General features: G+C 33.9%; 11 non-coding genes across 11 annotated transcripts; 6 read left to right on the top strand and 5 right to left on the bottom strand.

The window, feature by feature from the left end:
- The first annotated feature begins 1,221 nt into the window (after positions 1–1,221).
- Positions 1,222–1,293, top strand: TRNAQ-CUG (transfer RNA glutamine (anticodon CUG)). Its single transcript has one exon. It is a non-coding gene; the product is annotated as a tRNA-Gln (tRNA).
- Positions 1,294–2,113: 820 nt separating this feature from the next.
- Positions 2,114–2,185, bottom strand: TRNAQ-UUG (transfer RNA glutamine (anticodon UUG)). The gene has a single exon. It is a non-coding gene; the product is annotated as a tRNA-Gln (tRNA).
- A 1,550-nt stretch (positions 2,186–3,735) lies between these two features.
- TRNAQ-CUG (transfer RNA glutamine (anticodon CUG)) lies at positions 3,736–3,807 on the top strand. Its single transcript has one exon. It is a non-coding gene; the product is annotated as a tRNA-Gln (tRNA).
- Positions 3,808–4,633: 826 nt separating this feature from the next.
- On the bottom strand, positions 4,634–4,705 carry TRNAQ-UUG (transfer RNA glutamine (anticodon UUG)). Its single transcript has one exon. It is a non-coding gene; the product is annotated as a tRNA-Gln (tRNA).
- A 1,550-nt stretch (positions 4,706–6,255) lies between these two features.
- On the top strand, positions 6,256–6,327 carry TRNAQ-CUG (transfer RNA glutamine (anticodon CUG)). The gene has a single exon. It is a non-coding gene; the product is annotated as a tRNA-Gln (tRNA).
- An 826-nt stretch (positions 6,328–7,153) lies between these two features.
- On the bottom strand, positions 7,154–7,225 carry TRNAQ-UUG (transfer RNA glutamine (anticodon UUG)). The gene has a single exon. It is a non-coding gene; the product is annotated as a tRNA-Gln (tRNA).
- Positions 7,226–8,774: 1,549 nt separating this feature from the next.
- TRNAQ-CUG (transfer RNA glutamine (anticodon CUG)) lies at positions 8,775–8,846 on the top strand. The gene has a single exon. It is a non-coding gene; the product is annotated as a tRNA-Gln (tRNA).
- Positions 8,847–9,672: 826 nt separating this feature from the next.
- On the bottom strand, positions 9,673–9,744 carry TRNAQ-UUG (transfer RNA glutamine (anticodon UUG)). Its single transcript has one exon. It is a non-coding gene; the product is annotated as a tRNA-Gln (tRNA).
- Positions 9,745–11,293: 1,549 nt separating this feature from the next.
- Positions 11,294–11,365, top strand: TRNAQ-CUG (transfer RNA glutamine (anticodon CUG)). The gene has a single exon. It is a non-coding gene; the product is annotated as a tRNA-Gln (tRNA).
- Positions 11,366–12,185: 820 nt separating this feature from the next.
- TRNAQ-UUG (transfer RNA glutamine (anticodon UUG)) lies at positions 12,186–12,257 on the bottom strand. Its single transcript has one exon. It is a non-coding gene; the product is annotated as a tRNA-Gln (tRNA).
- A 1,549-nt stretch (positions 12,258–13,806) lies between these two features.
- On the top strand, positions 13,807–13,878 carry TRNAQ-CUG (transfer RNA glutamine (anticodon CUG)). Its single transcript has one exon. It is a non-coding gene; the product is annotated as a tRNA-Gln (tRNA).
- Positions 13,879–14,561: the final 683 nt, after the last annotated feature.

Here is a 14,561-nt window from a genome sequence, read left to right as displayed (position 1 = left end):
CTGAGTACAAATCACAGTGGGACTTATCTAAACTTTACGATTTTCTTTTCCATTCAGTTCTTAGAATTATTAATTGGAAAAACATCTCATTTACTTGTAAACTTGTACATATCCACTTTACACGTATGTATCTCCCTATATCTTGCTATATGTCTCTGTATATTTATAGGACAACATAAACACATACATTATAAAAATGCATATAATTAGTAGAGGTGAAAATAATGAAAAGTTGTTGCTTCTCCACATTTGAAACATGAGCTTCTTCTCCTTACTCTTCTATATGTCATGAAATTGAGATAGTCACTTTTTACTCAATTTTGATCTAACAATATAGTTGATTTATACAAAGCATATCATATGATTTGTGAATAATCTTAAAAGAGAAAATTAGATCAGTACCTGTGAGGCCTCCAAGCAAAAGCTTATGTTTCACGATTGCAGATCGACTGTTGAAAATCAGCATGAAAAACGTTTTATTTCACAATTTCCATACTAATATACAAAAACATTTGTACTATCTGAATGATACCGTCATTGTGGTTCTCTAGGTTTGATTTAAGAACACTTCTCTTTCAAAATGTGCTAAATTCGCCTTATCAATAGCGCAGAAAGCTTCAAAAAGGGATGCTGGGAATCAGGCCTCTGAAATGCATTTCAGAAAAACAGGATAGGATTTCTTAATGTCACACTATTTTGTGTAGGAATGTGATGTAAACGTATTATAATGTTTGTATTTCTGGTACTTGTTCAAGCTGATGGACGTTTTGAAAGGAATCAATAATTGTCTCTTTCAACCTACTGGTGTTGGATTTGAGCTATCAAAAAACAAAGGTGACAGAAATAGAAAAGGTCAAGAGTAATAAAATAGTACCCCCAAGATTTGGACTGGTACCTTTGCATGCAAACTCCAACGTGCCAATCATTGCTCTTTGGCGCAGCCCATGTGAGAGACAAAGAAATGGGTGTATTAGTTTGGAAATGTAAAATGTTTTAATATGTTACCGTCAAAGATGATCATTATGATATAACTTGCCTATCCTGATAAACGTTTGCATATTTAACACTGTTAAGGAGAATGTATCTGAACAGAATCAAATCACATTATAGCTCTTTACACTATGAGCATTCAACAGAGATATCGTTTCATCAATGTAAGAAATGCCCCCGCACTAATGCGCTCTCTTTTGTCTCAATGGAAAAATGACTCATGTATGGGAGGGTTCCATGGTGTAATGGTTAGCACTCTGGACTCTGAATCCAGCGATCCGAGTTCAAATCTCGGTGGGACCTGCTTGAATTATGAGATTTACTATTTCACCCATTTCTTAGAATTTGGTCTTGGAAAAACATAACGTCAATGTTTTATACTTATCAACGTATAAGTATGCATCTATGTATACATACCTATATCCGTCTAGATAGCGATAAGACTATATAAAGAAATCAATTATTCATAAACATATGTATTGAAGCTGAAAACTAAAAACTGTTGTTTCCCATCCACAATTTAAACGTTAGGTTCATTTCCTCTCTCATCTATATGACCAGTAATGAGATAGTTAATTTTTGCTGATTTCTTATATGACAACATGCTTGACTTACACAGTGCATTTAATTGTGAATTTCTTTGAAAGAGAAATTCAGATTATTACCTTTGACACGTCTTTCGAAAGATTTTACTTTATGGTTATGGATTTACTTTAGAAAATCAGAGTGTAAATATATGTGTGTCTGAATTTCACGATTGTTATTCAAAACGTCATATCTTCTGTCCCCATAATACACAATTTGATTCCTCAAGTTTTGTTTTAATGAAGGATTTCCAATTAAAAAGTTCCATCTTCCCCTTATCAATAACAGTAAGATTTAAGAAAGTAATATCTTGCATCAGCCCCCTGTGATGAGTTTGAGAAAACAGAGTCAGCTCGCAAAATGTCTCATTATTTTGAGCCATTTAATTTCCATGTTTTCTAAAAGTTCTATCATTTGCTCACATCGAATAGACTTTCAGAATACAATCAATAAATTAATGTTTCACTCTACCCGTGTTAGATTTGTGATATTTATGAATACACTTGACAGAAAAAGATTTGATCAACAGTCATGAAAGTGGTCCCACCGAGATTTGAACTCGGATCCTTGGATTCAAAGTCCAAAGCGCTAACCATTACACCATGGAACCTCCCATGTGACAAGGGAGCAAATTGCTGCAGCAATGTGAACATTTCAAAGTTTTTAATGTTCTACAGTCAAAGACCAACAGAATGTTATTACTTTTCTATTCTGTTCAACTTTTGCATATTGAACTATGTTAGGGAAGGATGTTGCCCAGAGGACTCAAGTAACGCTATCACTCTGTTGAACAGTACTTTTTATGTGAGATACGATTTTGCAATAAAATATAAGATTCCCCCGTGAATGCAATCTCTTCTCTCAAAATGAAAAGCTCAACCTGGTACAGGTGGTTTGATGGTATCATGCTTAGCACTCTAGACTCTGAAAACCGGGATCTGAGTACAAATCACAGTGGGACTTATCTAAACTTTACGATTTTCTTTTTCCATTCAGTTCTTAGAATTATTAATTGGAAAAACATCTCATTTACTTATAAACTTGTACATATCCACTTTACACATATGTATCTCCCTATATCTTGCTATATGTCTCTGTATATTTATAGGACAACATAAACACATACATTATAAAAATGCATATAATTAGTAGAGGTGAAAATAATGAAAAGTTGTTGCTTCTCCACATTTGAAACATGAGCTTCTTCTCCTTACTCTTCTATATGTCATGAAATTGAGATAGTCACTTTTTACTCAATTTTGATCTAACAATATAGTTGATTTATACAAAGCATATCATATGATTTGTGAATAATCTTAAAAGAGAAAATTAGATCAGTACCTGTGAGGCCTCCAAGCAAAAGCTTATGTTTCACGATTGCAGATCGACTGTTGAAAATCAGCATGAAAAACGTTTTATTTCACAATTTCCATACTAATATACAAAAACATTTGTACTATCTGAATGATACTGTCATTGTGGTTCTCTAGGTTTGATTTAAGAACACTTCTCTTTCAAAATGTGCTAAATTCGCCTTATCAATAGCGCAGAAAGCTTCAAAAAGGGATGCTGGGAATCAGGCCTCTGAAATGCATTTCAGAAAAACAGGATAGGATTTCTTAATGTCACACTATTTTGTGTAGGAATGTGATGTAAACGTATTATAATGTTTGTATTTCTGTAACTTGTTCAAGCTGATGGACGTTTTGAAAGGAATCAATAATTGTCTCTTTCAACCTACTGGTGTTGGATTTGAGCTATCAATAAACAAAGGTGACAGAAATAGAAAAGGTCAAGAGTAATAAAATAGTACCCCCAAGATTTGGACTGGTACCTTTGCATGCAAAGTCCAACGTGCCAATCATTGCTCTTTGGCGCAGCCCATGTGAGAGACAAAGAAATGGGTGTATTAGTTTGGAAATGTAAAATGTTTTAATATGTTACAGTCAAAGATGATCATTATGATATAACTTGCCTATCCTGATAAACGTTTGCATATTTAACACTGTTAAGGAGAATGTATCTGAACAGAATCAAATCACATTATAGCTCTTTACACTATGAGCATTCAACAGAGATATCGTTTCATCAATGTAAGAAATGCCCCCGCACTAATGCGCTCTCTTTTGTCTCAATGGAAAAATGACTCATGTATGGGAGGGTTCCATGGTGTAATGGTTAGCACTCTGGACTCTGAATCCAGCGATCCGAGTTCAAATCTCGGTGGGACCTGCTTGAATTATGAGATTTACTATTTCACCCATTTCTTAGAATTTGGTCTTGGAAAAACATAACGTCAATGTTTTATACTGATACTTATCAACGTATAAGTATGCATCTATGTATACATAGCTATATCCGTCTAGATAGCGATAAGACTATATAAAGAAATCAATTATTCATAAACATATGTATTGAAGCTGAAAACTAAAAACTGTTGTTTCCCATCCACAATTTAAACGTTAGGTTCATTTCCTCTCTCATCTATATGACCAGTAATGAGATAGTTAATTTTTGCTGATTTCTTATATGACAACATGCTTGACTTACACAGTGCATTTAATTGTGAATTTCTTTGAAAGAGAAATTCAGATTATTACCTTTGACACGTCTTTCGAAAGATTTTACTTTATGGTTATGGATTTACTTTAGAAAATCAGAGTGTAAATATATGTGTGTCTGAATTTCACGATTGTTATTCAAAACGTCATATCTTCTGTCCCCATAATACACAATTTGATTCCTCAAGTTTTGTTTTAATGAAGGATTTCCAATTAAAAAGTTCCATCTTCCCCTTATCAATAACAGTAAGATTTAAGAAAGTAATATCTTGCATCAGCCCCCTGTGATGAGTTTGAGAAAACAGAGTCAGCTCGCAAAATGTCTCATTATTTTGAGCCATTTAATTTCCATGTTTTCTAAAAGTTCTATCATTTGCTCACATCGAATAGACTTTCAGAATACAATCAATAAATTAATGTTTCACTCTACCCGTGTTAGATTTGTGATATTTATGAATACACTTGACAGAAAAAGATTTGATCAACAGTCATGAAAGTGGTCCCACCGAGATTTGAACTCGGATTCTTGGATTCAAAGTCCAAAGCGCTAACCATTACACCATGGAACCTCCCATGTGACAAGGGAGCAAATTGCTGCAGCAATGTGAACATTTCAAAGTTTTTAATGTTCTACAGTCAAAGACCAACAGAATGTTATTACTTTTCTATTCTGTTCAACTTTTGCATATTGAACTATGTTAGGGAAGGATGTTGCCCAGAGGACTCAAGTAACGCTATCACTCTGTTGAACAGTACTTTTTATGTGAGATACGATTTTGCAACAAAATATAAGATTCCCCCGTGAATGCAATCTCTTCTCTCAAAATGAAAAGCTCAACCTGGTACAGGTGGTTTGATGGTATCATGCTTAGCACTCTAGACTCTGAAAACCGGGATCTGAGTACAAATCACAGTGGGACTTATCTAAACTTTACGATTTTCTTTTTCCATTCAGTTCTTAGAATTATTAATTGGAAAAACATCTCATTTACTTATAAACTTGTACATATCCACTTTACACGTATGTATCTCCCTATATCTTGCTATATGTCTCTGTATATTTATAGGACAACATAAACACATACATTATAAAAATGCATATAATTAGTAGAGGTGAAAATAATGAAAAGTTGTTGCTTCTCCACATTTGAAACATGAGCTTCTTCTCCTTACTCTTCTATATGTCATGAAATTGAGATAGTCACTTTTTACTCAATTTTGATCTAACAATATAGTTGATTTATACAAAGCATATCATATGATTTGTGAATAATCTTAAAAGAGAAAATTAGATCAGTACCTGTGAGGCCTCCAAGCAAAAGCTTATGTTTCACGATTGCAGATCGACTGTTGAAAATCAGCATGAAAAACATTTTATTTCACAATTTCCATACTAATATACAAAAACATTTGTACTATCTGAATGATACCGTCATTGTGGTTCTCTAGGTTTGATTTAAGAACACTTCTCTTTCAAAATGTGCTAAATTCGCCTTATCAATAGCGCAGAAAGCTTCAAAAAGGGATGCTGGGAATCAGGCCTCTGAAATGCATTTCAGAAAAACAGGATAGGATTTCTTAATGTCACACTATTTTGTGTAGGAATGTGATGTAAACGTATTATAATGTTTGTATTTCTGGTACTTGTTCAAGCTGATGGACGTTTTGAAAGGAATCAATAATTGTCTCTTTCAACCTACTGGTGTTGGATTTGAGCTATCAATAAACAAAGGTGACAGAAATAGAAAAGGTCAAGAGTAATAAAATAGTACCCCCAAGATTTGGACTGGTACCTTTGCATGCAAAGTCCAACGTGCCAATCATTGCTCTTTGGCGCAGCCCATGTGAGAGACAAAGAAATGGGTGTATTAGTTTGGAAATGTAAAATGTTTTAATATGTTACAGTCAAAGATGATCATTATGATATAACTTGCCTATCCTGATAAACGTTTGCATATTTAACACTGTTAAGGAGAATGTATCTGAACAGAATCAAATCACATTATAGCTCTTTACACTATGAGCATTCAACAGAGATATCGTTTCATCAATGTAAGAAATGCCCCCGCACTAATGCGCTCTCTTTTGTCTCAATGGAAAAATGACTCATGTATGGGAGGGTTCCATGGTGTAATGGTTAGCACTCTGGACTCTGAATCCAGCGATCCGAGTTCAAATCTTGGTGGGACCTGCTTGAATTATGAGATTTACTATTTCACCAATTTCTTAGAATTTGGTCTTGGAAAAACATAACGTCAATGTTTTATACTGATACTTATCAACGTATAAGTATGCATCTATGTATACATAGCTATATCCGTCTAGATAGCGATAAGACTATATAAAGAAATCAATTATTCATAAACATATGTATTGAAGCTGAAAACTAAAAACTGTTGTTTCCCATCCACAATTTAAACGTTAGGTTCATTTCCTCTCTCATCTATATGACCAGTAATGAGATAGTTAATTTTTACTGATTTCTTATATGACAACATGCTTGACTTACACAGTGCATTTAATTGTGAATTTCTTTGAAAGAGAAATTCAGATTATTACCTTTGACACGTCTTTCGAAAGATTTTACTTCATGGTTATGGATTTACTTTAGAAAATCAGAGTGTAAATATATGTGTGTCTGAATTTCACGATTGTTATTCAAAACGTCATATCTTCTGTCCCCATAATACACAATTTGATTCCTCAAGTTTTGTTTTAATGAAGGATTTCCAATTAAAAAGTTCCATCTTCCCCTTATCAATAACAGTAAGATTTAAGAAAGTAATATCTTGCATCAGCCCCCTGTGATGAGTTTGAGAAAACAGAGTCAGCTCGCAAAATGTCTCATTATTTTGAGCCATTTAATTTCCATGTTTTCTAAAAGTTCTATCATTTGCTCACATCGAATAGACTTTCAGAATACAATCAATAAATTAATGTTTCACTCTACCCGTGTTAGATTTGTGATATTTATGAATACACTTGACAGAAAAAGATTTGATCAACAGTCATGAAAGTGGTCCCACCGAGATTTGAACTCAGATCCTTGGATTCAAAGTCCAAAGTGCTAACCATTACACCATGGAACCTCCCATGAGACAAGGGAGCAAATTGCTGCAGCAATGTGAACATTTCAAAGTTTTTAATGTTCTACAGTCAAAGACCAACAGAATGTTATTACTTTTCTATTCTGTTCAACTTTTGCATATTGAACTATGTTAGGGAAGGATGTTGCCCAGAGGACTCAAGTAACGCTATCACTCTGTTGAACAGTACTTTTTATGTGAGATACGATTTTGCAATAAAATATAAGATTCCCCCGTGAATGCAATCTCTTCTCTCAAAATGAAAAGCTCAACCTGGTACAGGTGGTTTGATGGTATCATGCTTAGCACTCTAGACTCTGAAAACCGGGATCTGAGTACAAATCACAGTGGGACTTATCTAAACTTTACGATTTTCTTTTCCATTCAGTTCTTAGAATTATTAATTGGAAAAACATCTCATTTACTTGTAAACTTGTACATATCCACTTTACACGTATGTATCTCCCTATATCTTGCTATATGTCTCTGTATATTTATAGGACAACATAAACACATACATTATAAAAATGCATATAATTAGTAGAGGTGAAAATAATGAAAAGTTGTTGCTTCTCCACATTTGAAACATGAGCTTCTTCTCCTTACTCTTCTATATGTCATGAAATTGAGATAGTCACTTTTTACTCAATTTTGATCTAACAATATAGTTGATTTATACAAAGCATATCATATGATTTGTGAATAATCTTAAAAGAGAAAATTAGATCAGTACCTGTGAGGCCTCCAAGCAAAAGCTTATGTTTCACGATTGCAGATCGACTGTTGAAAATCAGCATGAAAAACGTTTTATTTCACAATTTCCATACTAATATACAAAAACATTTGTACTATCTGAATGATACCGTCATTGTGGTTCTCTAGGTTTGATTTAAGAACACTTCTCTTTCAAAATGTGCTAAATTCGCCTTATCAATAGCGCAGAAAGCTTCAAAAAGGGATGCTGGGAATCAGGCCTCTGAAATGCATTTCAGAAAAACAGGATAGGATTTCTTAATGTCACACTATTTTGTGTAGGAATGTGATGTAAACGTATTATAATGTTTGTATTTCTGGTACTTGTTCAAGCTGATGGACGTTTTGAAAGGAATCAATAATTGTCTCTTTCAACCTACTGGTGTTGGATTTGAGCTATCAATAAACAAAGGTGACAGAAATAGAAAAGGTCAAGAGTAATAAAATAGTACCCCCAAGATTTGGACTGGTACCTTTGCATGCAAAGTCCAACGTGCCAATCATTGCTCTTTGGCGCAGCCCATGTGAGAGACAAAGAAATGGGTGTATTAGTTTGGAAATGTAAAATGTTTTAATATGTTACCGTCAAAGATGATCATTATGATATAACTTGCCTATCCTGATAAACGTTTGCATATTTAACACTGTTAAGGAGAATGTATCTGAACAGAATCAAATCACATTATAGCTCTTTACACTATGAGCATTCAACAGAGATATCGTTTCATCAATGTAAGAAATGCCCCCGCACTAATGCGCTCTCTTTTGTCTCAATGGAAAAATGACTCATGTATGGGAGGGTTCCATGGTGTAATGGTTAGCACTCTGGACTCTGAATCCAGCGATCCGAGTTCAAATCTTGGTGGGACCTGCTTGAATTATGAGATTTACTATTTCACCAATTTCTTAGAATTTGGTCTTGGAAAAACATAACGTCAATGTTTTATACTGATACTTATCAACGTATAAGTATGCATCTATGTATACATAGCTATATCCGTCTAGATAGCGATAAGACTATATAAAGAAATCAATTATTCATAAACATATGTATTGAAGCTGAAAACTAAAAACTGTTGTTTCCCATCCACAATTTAAACGTTAGGTTCATTTCCTCTCTCATCTATATGACCAGTAATGAGATAGTTAATTTTTACTGATTTCTTATATGACAACATGCTTGACTTACACAGTGCATTTAATTGTGAATTTCTTTGAAAGAGAAATTCAGATTATTACCTTTGACACGTCTTTCGAAAGATTTTACTTCATGGTTATGGATTTACTTTAGAAAATCAGAGTGTAAATATATGTGTGTCTGAATTTCACGATTGTTATTCAAAACGTCATATCTTCTGTCCCCATAATACACAATTTGATTCCTCAAGTTTTGTTTTAATGAAGGATTTCCAATTAAAAAGTTCCATCTTCCCCTTATCAATAACAGTAAGATTTAAGAAAGTAATATCTTGCATCAGCCCCCTGTGATGAGTTTGAGAAAACAGAGTCAGCTCGCAAAATGTCTCATTATTTTGAGCCATTTAATTTCCATGTTTTCTAAAAGTTCTATCATTTGCTCACATCGAATAGACTTTCAGAATACAATCAATAAATTAATGTTTCACTCTACCCGTGTTAGATTTGTGATATTTATGAATACACTTGACAGAAAAAGATTTGATCAACAGTCATGAAAGTGGTCCCACCGAGATTTGAACTCAGATCCTTGGATTCAAAGTCCAAAGTGCTAACCATTACACCATGGAACCTCCCATGAGACAAGGGAGCAAATTGCTGCAGCAATGTGAACATTTCAAAGTTTTTAATGTTCTACAGTCAAAGACCAACAGAATGTTATTACTTTTCTATTCTGTTCAACTTTTGCATATTGAACTATGTTAGGGAAGGATGTTGCCCAGAGGACTCAAGTAACGCTATCACTCTGTTGAACAGTACTTTTTATGTGAGATACGATTTTGCAATAAAATATAAGATTCCCCCGTGAATGCAATCTCTTCTCTCAAAATGAAAAGCTCAACCTGGTACAGGTGGTTTGATGGTATCATGCTTAGCACTCTAGACTCTGAAAACCGGGATCTGAGTACAAATCACAGTGGGACTTATCTAAACTTTACGATTTTCTTTTCCATTCAGTTCTTAGAATTATTAATTGGAAAAACATCTCATTTACTTGTAAACTTGTACATATCCACTTTACACGTATGTATCTCCCTATATCTTGCTATATGTCTCTGTATATTTATAGGACAACATAAACACATACATTATAAAAATGCATATAATTAGTAGAGGTGAAAATAATGAAAAGTTGTTGCTTCTCCACATTTGAAACATGAGCTTCTTCTCCTTACTCTTCTATATGTCATGAAATTGAGATAGTCACTTTTTACTCAATTTTGATCTAACAATATAGTTGATTTATACAAAGCATATCATATGATTTGTGAATAATCTTAAAAGAGAAAATTAGATCAGTACCTGTGAGGCCTCCAAGCAAAAGCTTATGTTTCACGATTGCAGATCGACTGTTGAAAATCAGCATGAAAAACGTTTTATTTCACAATTTCCATACTAATATACAAAAACATTTGTACTATCTGAATGATACCGTCATTGTGGTTCTCTAGGTTTGATTTAAGAACACTTCTCTTTCAAAATGTGCTAAATTCGCCTTATCAATAGCGCAGAAAGCTTCAAAAAGGGATGCTGGGAATCAGGCCTCTGAAATGCATTTCAGAAAAACAGGATAGGATTTCTTAATGTCACACTATTTTGTGTAGGAATGTGATGTAAACGTATTATAATGTTTGTATTTCTGGTACTTGTTCAAGCTGATGGACGTTTTGAAAGGAATCAATAATTGTCTCTTTCAACCTACTGGTGTTGGATTTGAGCTATCAATAAACAAAGGTGACAGAAATAGAAAAGGTCAAGAGTAATAAAATAGTACCCCCAAGATTTGGACTGGTACCTTTGCATGCAAAGTCCAACGTGCCAATCATTGCTCTTTGGCGCAGCCCATGTGAGAGACAAAGAAATGGGTGTATTAGTTTGGAAATGTAAAATGTTTTAATATGTTACCGTCAAAGATGATCATTATGATATAACTTGCCTATCCTGATAAACGTTTGCATATTTAACACTGTTAAGGAGAATGTATCTGAACAGAATCAAATCACATTATAGCTCTTTACACTATGAGCATTCAACAGAGATATCGTTTCATCAATGTAAGAAATGCCCCCGCACTAATGCGCTCTCTTTTGTCTCAATGGAAAAATGACTCATGTATGGGAGGGTTCCATGGTGTAATGGTTAGCACTCTGGACTCTGAATCCAGCGATCCGAGTTCAAATCTCGGTGGGACCTGCTTGAATTATGAGATTTACTATTTCACCCATTTCTTAGAATTTGGTCTTGGAAAAACATAACGTCAATGTTTTATACTTATCAACGTATAAGTATGCATCTATGTATACATACCTATATCCGTCTAGATAGCGATAAGACTATATAAAGAAATCAATTATTCATAAACATATGTATTGAAGCTGAAAACTAAAAACTGTTGTTTCCCATCCACAATTTAAACGTTAGGTTCATTTCCTCTCTCATCTATATGACCAGTAATGAGATAGTTAATTTTTGCTGATTTCTTATATGACAACATGCTTGACTTACACAGTGCATTTAATTGTGAATTTCTTTGAAAGAGAAATTCAGATTATTACCTTTGACACGTCTTTCGAAAGATTTTACTTTATGGTTATGGATTTACTTTAGAAAATCAGAGTGTAAATATATGTGTGTCTGAATTTCACGATTGTTATTCAAAACGTCATATCTTCTGTCCCCATAATACACAATTTGATTCCTCAAGTTTTGTTTTAATGAAGGATTTCCAATTAAAAAGTTCCATCTTCCCCTTATCAATAACAGTAAGATTTAAGAAAGTAATATCTTGCATCAGCCCCCTGTGATGAGTTTGAGAAAACAGAGTCAGCTCGCAAAATGTCTCATTATTTTGAGCCATTTAATTTCCATGTTTTCTAAAAGTTCTATCATTTGCTCACATCGAATAGACTTTCAGAATACAATCAATAAATTAATGTTTCACTCTACCCGTGTTAGATTTGTGATATTTATGAATACACTTGACAGAAAAAGATTTGATCAACAGTCATGAAAGTGGTCCCACCGAGATTTGAACTCGGATCCTTGGATTCAAAGTCCAAAGCGCTAACCATTACACCATGGAAGCTCCCATGTGACAAGGGAGCAAATTGCTGCAGCAATGTGAACATTTCAAAGTTTTTAATGTTCTACAGTCAAAGACCAACAGAATGTTATTACTTTTCTATTCTGTTCAACTTTTGCATATTGAACTATGTTAGGGAAGGATGTTGCCCAGAGGACTCAAGTAACGCTATCACTCTGTTGAACAGTACTTTTTATGTGAGATACGATTTTGCAATAAAATATAAGATTCCCCCGTGAATGCAATCTCTTCTCTCAAAATGAAAAGCTCAACCTGGTACAGGTGGTTTGATGGTATCATGCTTAGCACTCTAGACTCTGAAAACCGGGATCTGAGTACAAATCACAGTGGGACTTATCTAAACTTTACGATTTTCTTTTCCATTCAGTTCTTAGAATTATTAAATGGAAAAACATCTCATTTACTTGTAAACTTGTACATATCCACTTTACACGTATGTATCTCCCTATATCTTGCTATATGTCTCTGTATATTTATAGGACAACATAAACACATACATTATAAAAATGCATATAATTAGTAGAGGTGAAAATAATGAAAAGTTGTTGCTTCTCCACATTTGAAACATGAGCTTCTTCTCCTTACTCTTCTATATGTCATGAAATTGAGATAGTCACTTTTTACTCAATTTTGATCTAACAATATAGTTGATTTATACAAAGCATATCATATGATTTGTGAATAATCTTAAAAGAGAAAATTAGATCAGTACCTGTGAGGCCTCCAAGCAAAAGCTTATGTTTCACGATTGCAGATCGACTGTTGAAAATCAGCATGAAAAACGTTTTATTTCACAATTTCCATACTAATATACAAAAACATTTGTACTATCTGAATGATACCGTCATTGTGGTTCTCTAGGTTTGATTTAAGAACACTTCTCTTTCAAAATGTGCTAAATTCGCCTTATCAATAGCGCAGAAAGCTTCAAAAAGGGATGCTGGGAATCAGGCCTCTGAAATGCATTTCAGAAAAACAGGATAGGATTTCTTAATGTCACACTATTTTGTGTAGGAATGTGATGTAAACGTATTATAATGTTTGTATTTCTGGTACTTGTTCAAGCTGATGGACGTTTTGAAAGGAATCAATAATTGTCTCTTTCAACCTACTGGTGTTGGATTTGAGCTATCAATAAACAAAGGTGACAGAAATAGAAAAGGTCAAGAGTAATAAAATAGTACCCCCAAGATTTGGACTGGTACCTTTGCATGCAAAGTCCAACGTGCCAATCATTGCTCTTTGGCGCAGCCCATGTGAGAGACAAAGAAATGGGTGTATTAGTTTGGAAATGTAAAATGTTTTAATATGTTACCGTCAAAGATGATCATTATGATATAACTTGCCTATCCTGATAAACGTTTGCATATTTAACACTGTTAAGGAGAATGTATCTGAACAGAATCAAATCACATTATAGCTCTTTACACTATGAGCATTCAACAGAGATATCGTTTCATCAATGTAAGAAATGCCCCCGCACTAATGCGCTCTCTTTTGTCTCAATGGAAAAATGACTCATGTATGGGAGGGTTCCATGGTGTAATGGTTAGCACTCTGGACTCTGAATCCAGCGATCCGAGTTCAAATCTCGGTGGGACCTGCTTGAATTATGAGATTTACTATTTCACCCATTTCTTAGAATTTGGTCTTGGAAAAACATAACGTCAATGTTTTATACTTATCAACGTATAAGTATGCATCTATGTATACATACCTATATCCGTCTAGATAGCGATAAGACTATATAAAGAAATCAATTATTCATAAACATATGTATTGAAGCTGAAAACTAAAAACTGTTGTTTCCCATCCACAATTTAAACGTTAGGTTCATTTCCTCTCTCATCTATATGACCAGTAATGAGATAGTTAATTTTTGCTGATTTCTTATATGACAACATGCTTGACTTACACAGTGCATTTAATTGTGAATTTCTTTGAAAGAGAAATTCAGATTATTACCTTTGACACGTCTTTCGAAAGATTTTACTTTATGGTTATGGATTTACTTTAGAAAATCAGAGTGTAAATATATGTGTGTCTGAATTTCACGATTGTTATTCAAAACGTCATATCTTCTGTCCCCATAATACACAATTTGATTCCTCAAGTTTTGTTTTAATGAAGGATTTCCAATTAAAAAGTTCCATCTTCCCCTTATCAATAACAGTAAGATTTAAGAAAGTAATATCTTGCATCAGCCCCCTGTGATGAGTTTGAGAAAACAGAGTCAGCTCGCAAAATGTCTCATTATTTTGAGCCATTTAATTTCCATGTTTTCTA

The sequence above is a fragment of the Lissotriton helveticus genome, chromosome 4_1, assembly GCF_964261635.1.
Source record: "Lissotriton helveticus chromosome 4_1, aLisHel1.1, whole genome shotgun sequence".
Classification (NCBI taxonomy): domain Eukaryota; kingdom Metazoa; phylum Chordata; class Amphibia; order Caudata; family Salamandridae; genus Lissotriton; species Lissotriton helveticus.
Note: the sequence above shows the minus strand (reverse complement) of the source record. Positions and strands in the feature narration are given on the sequence as shown.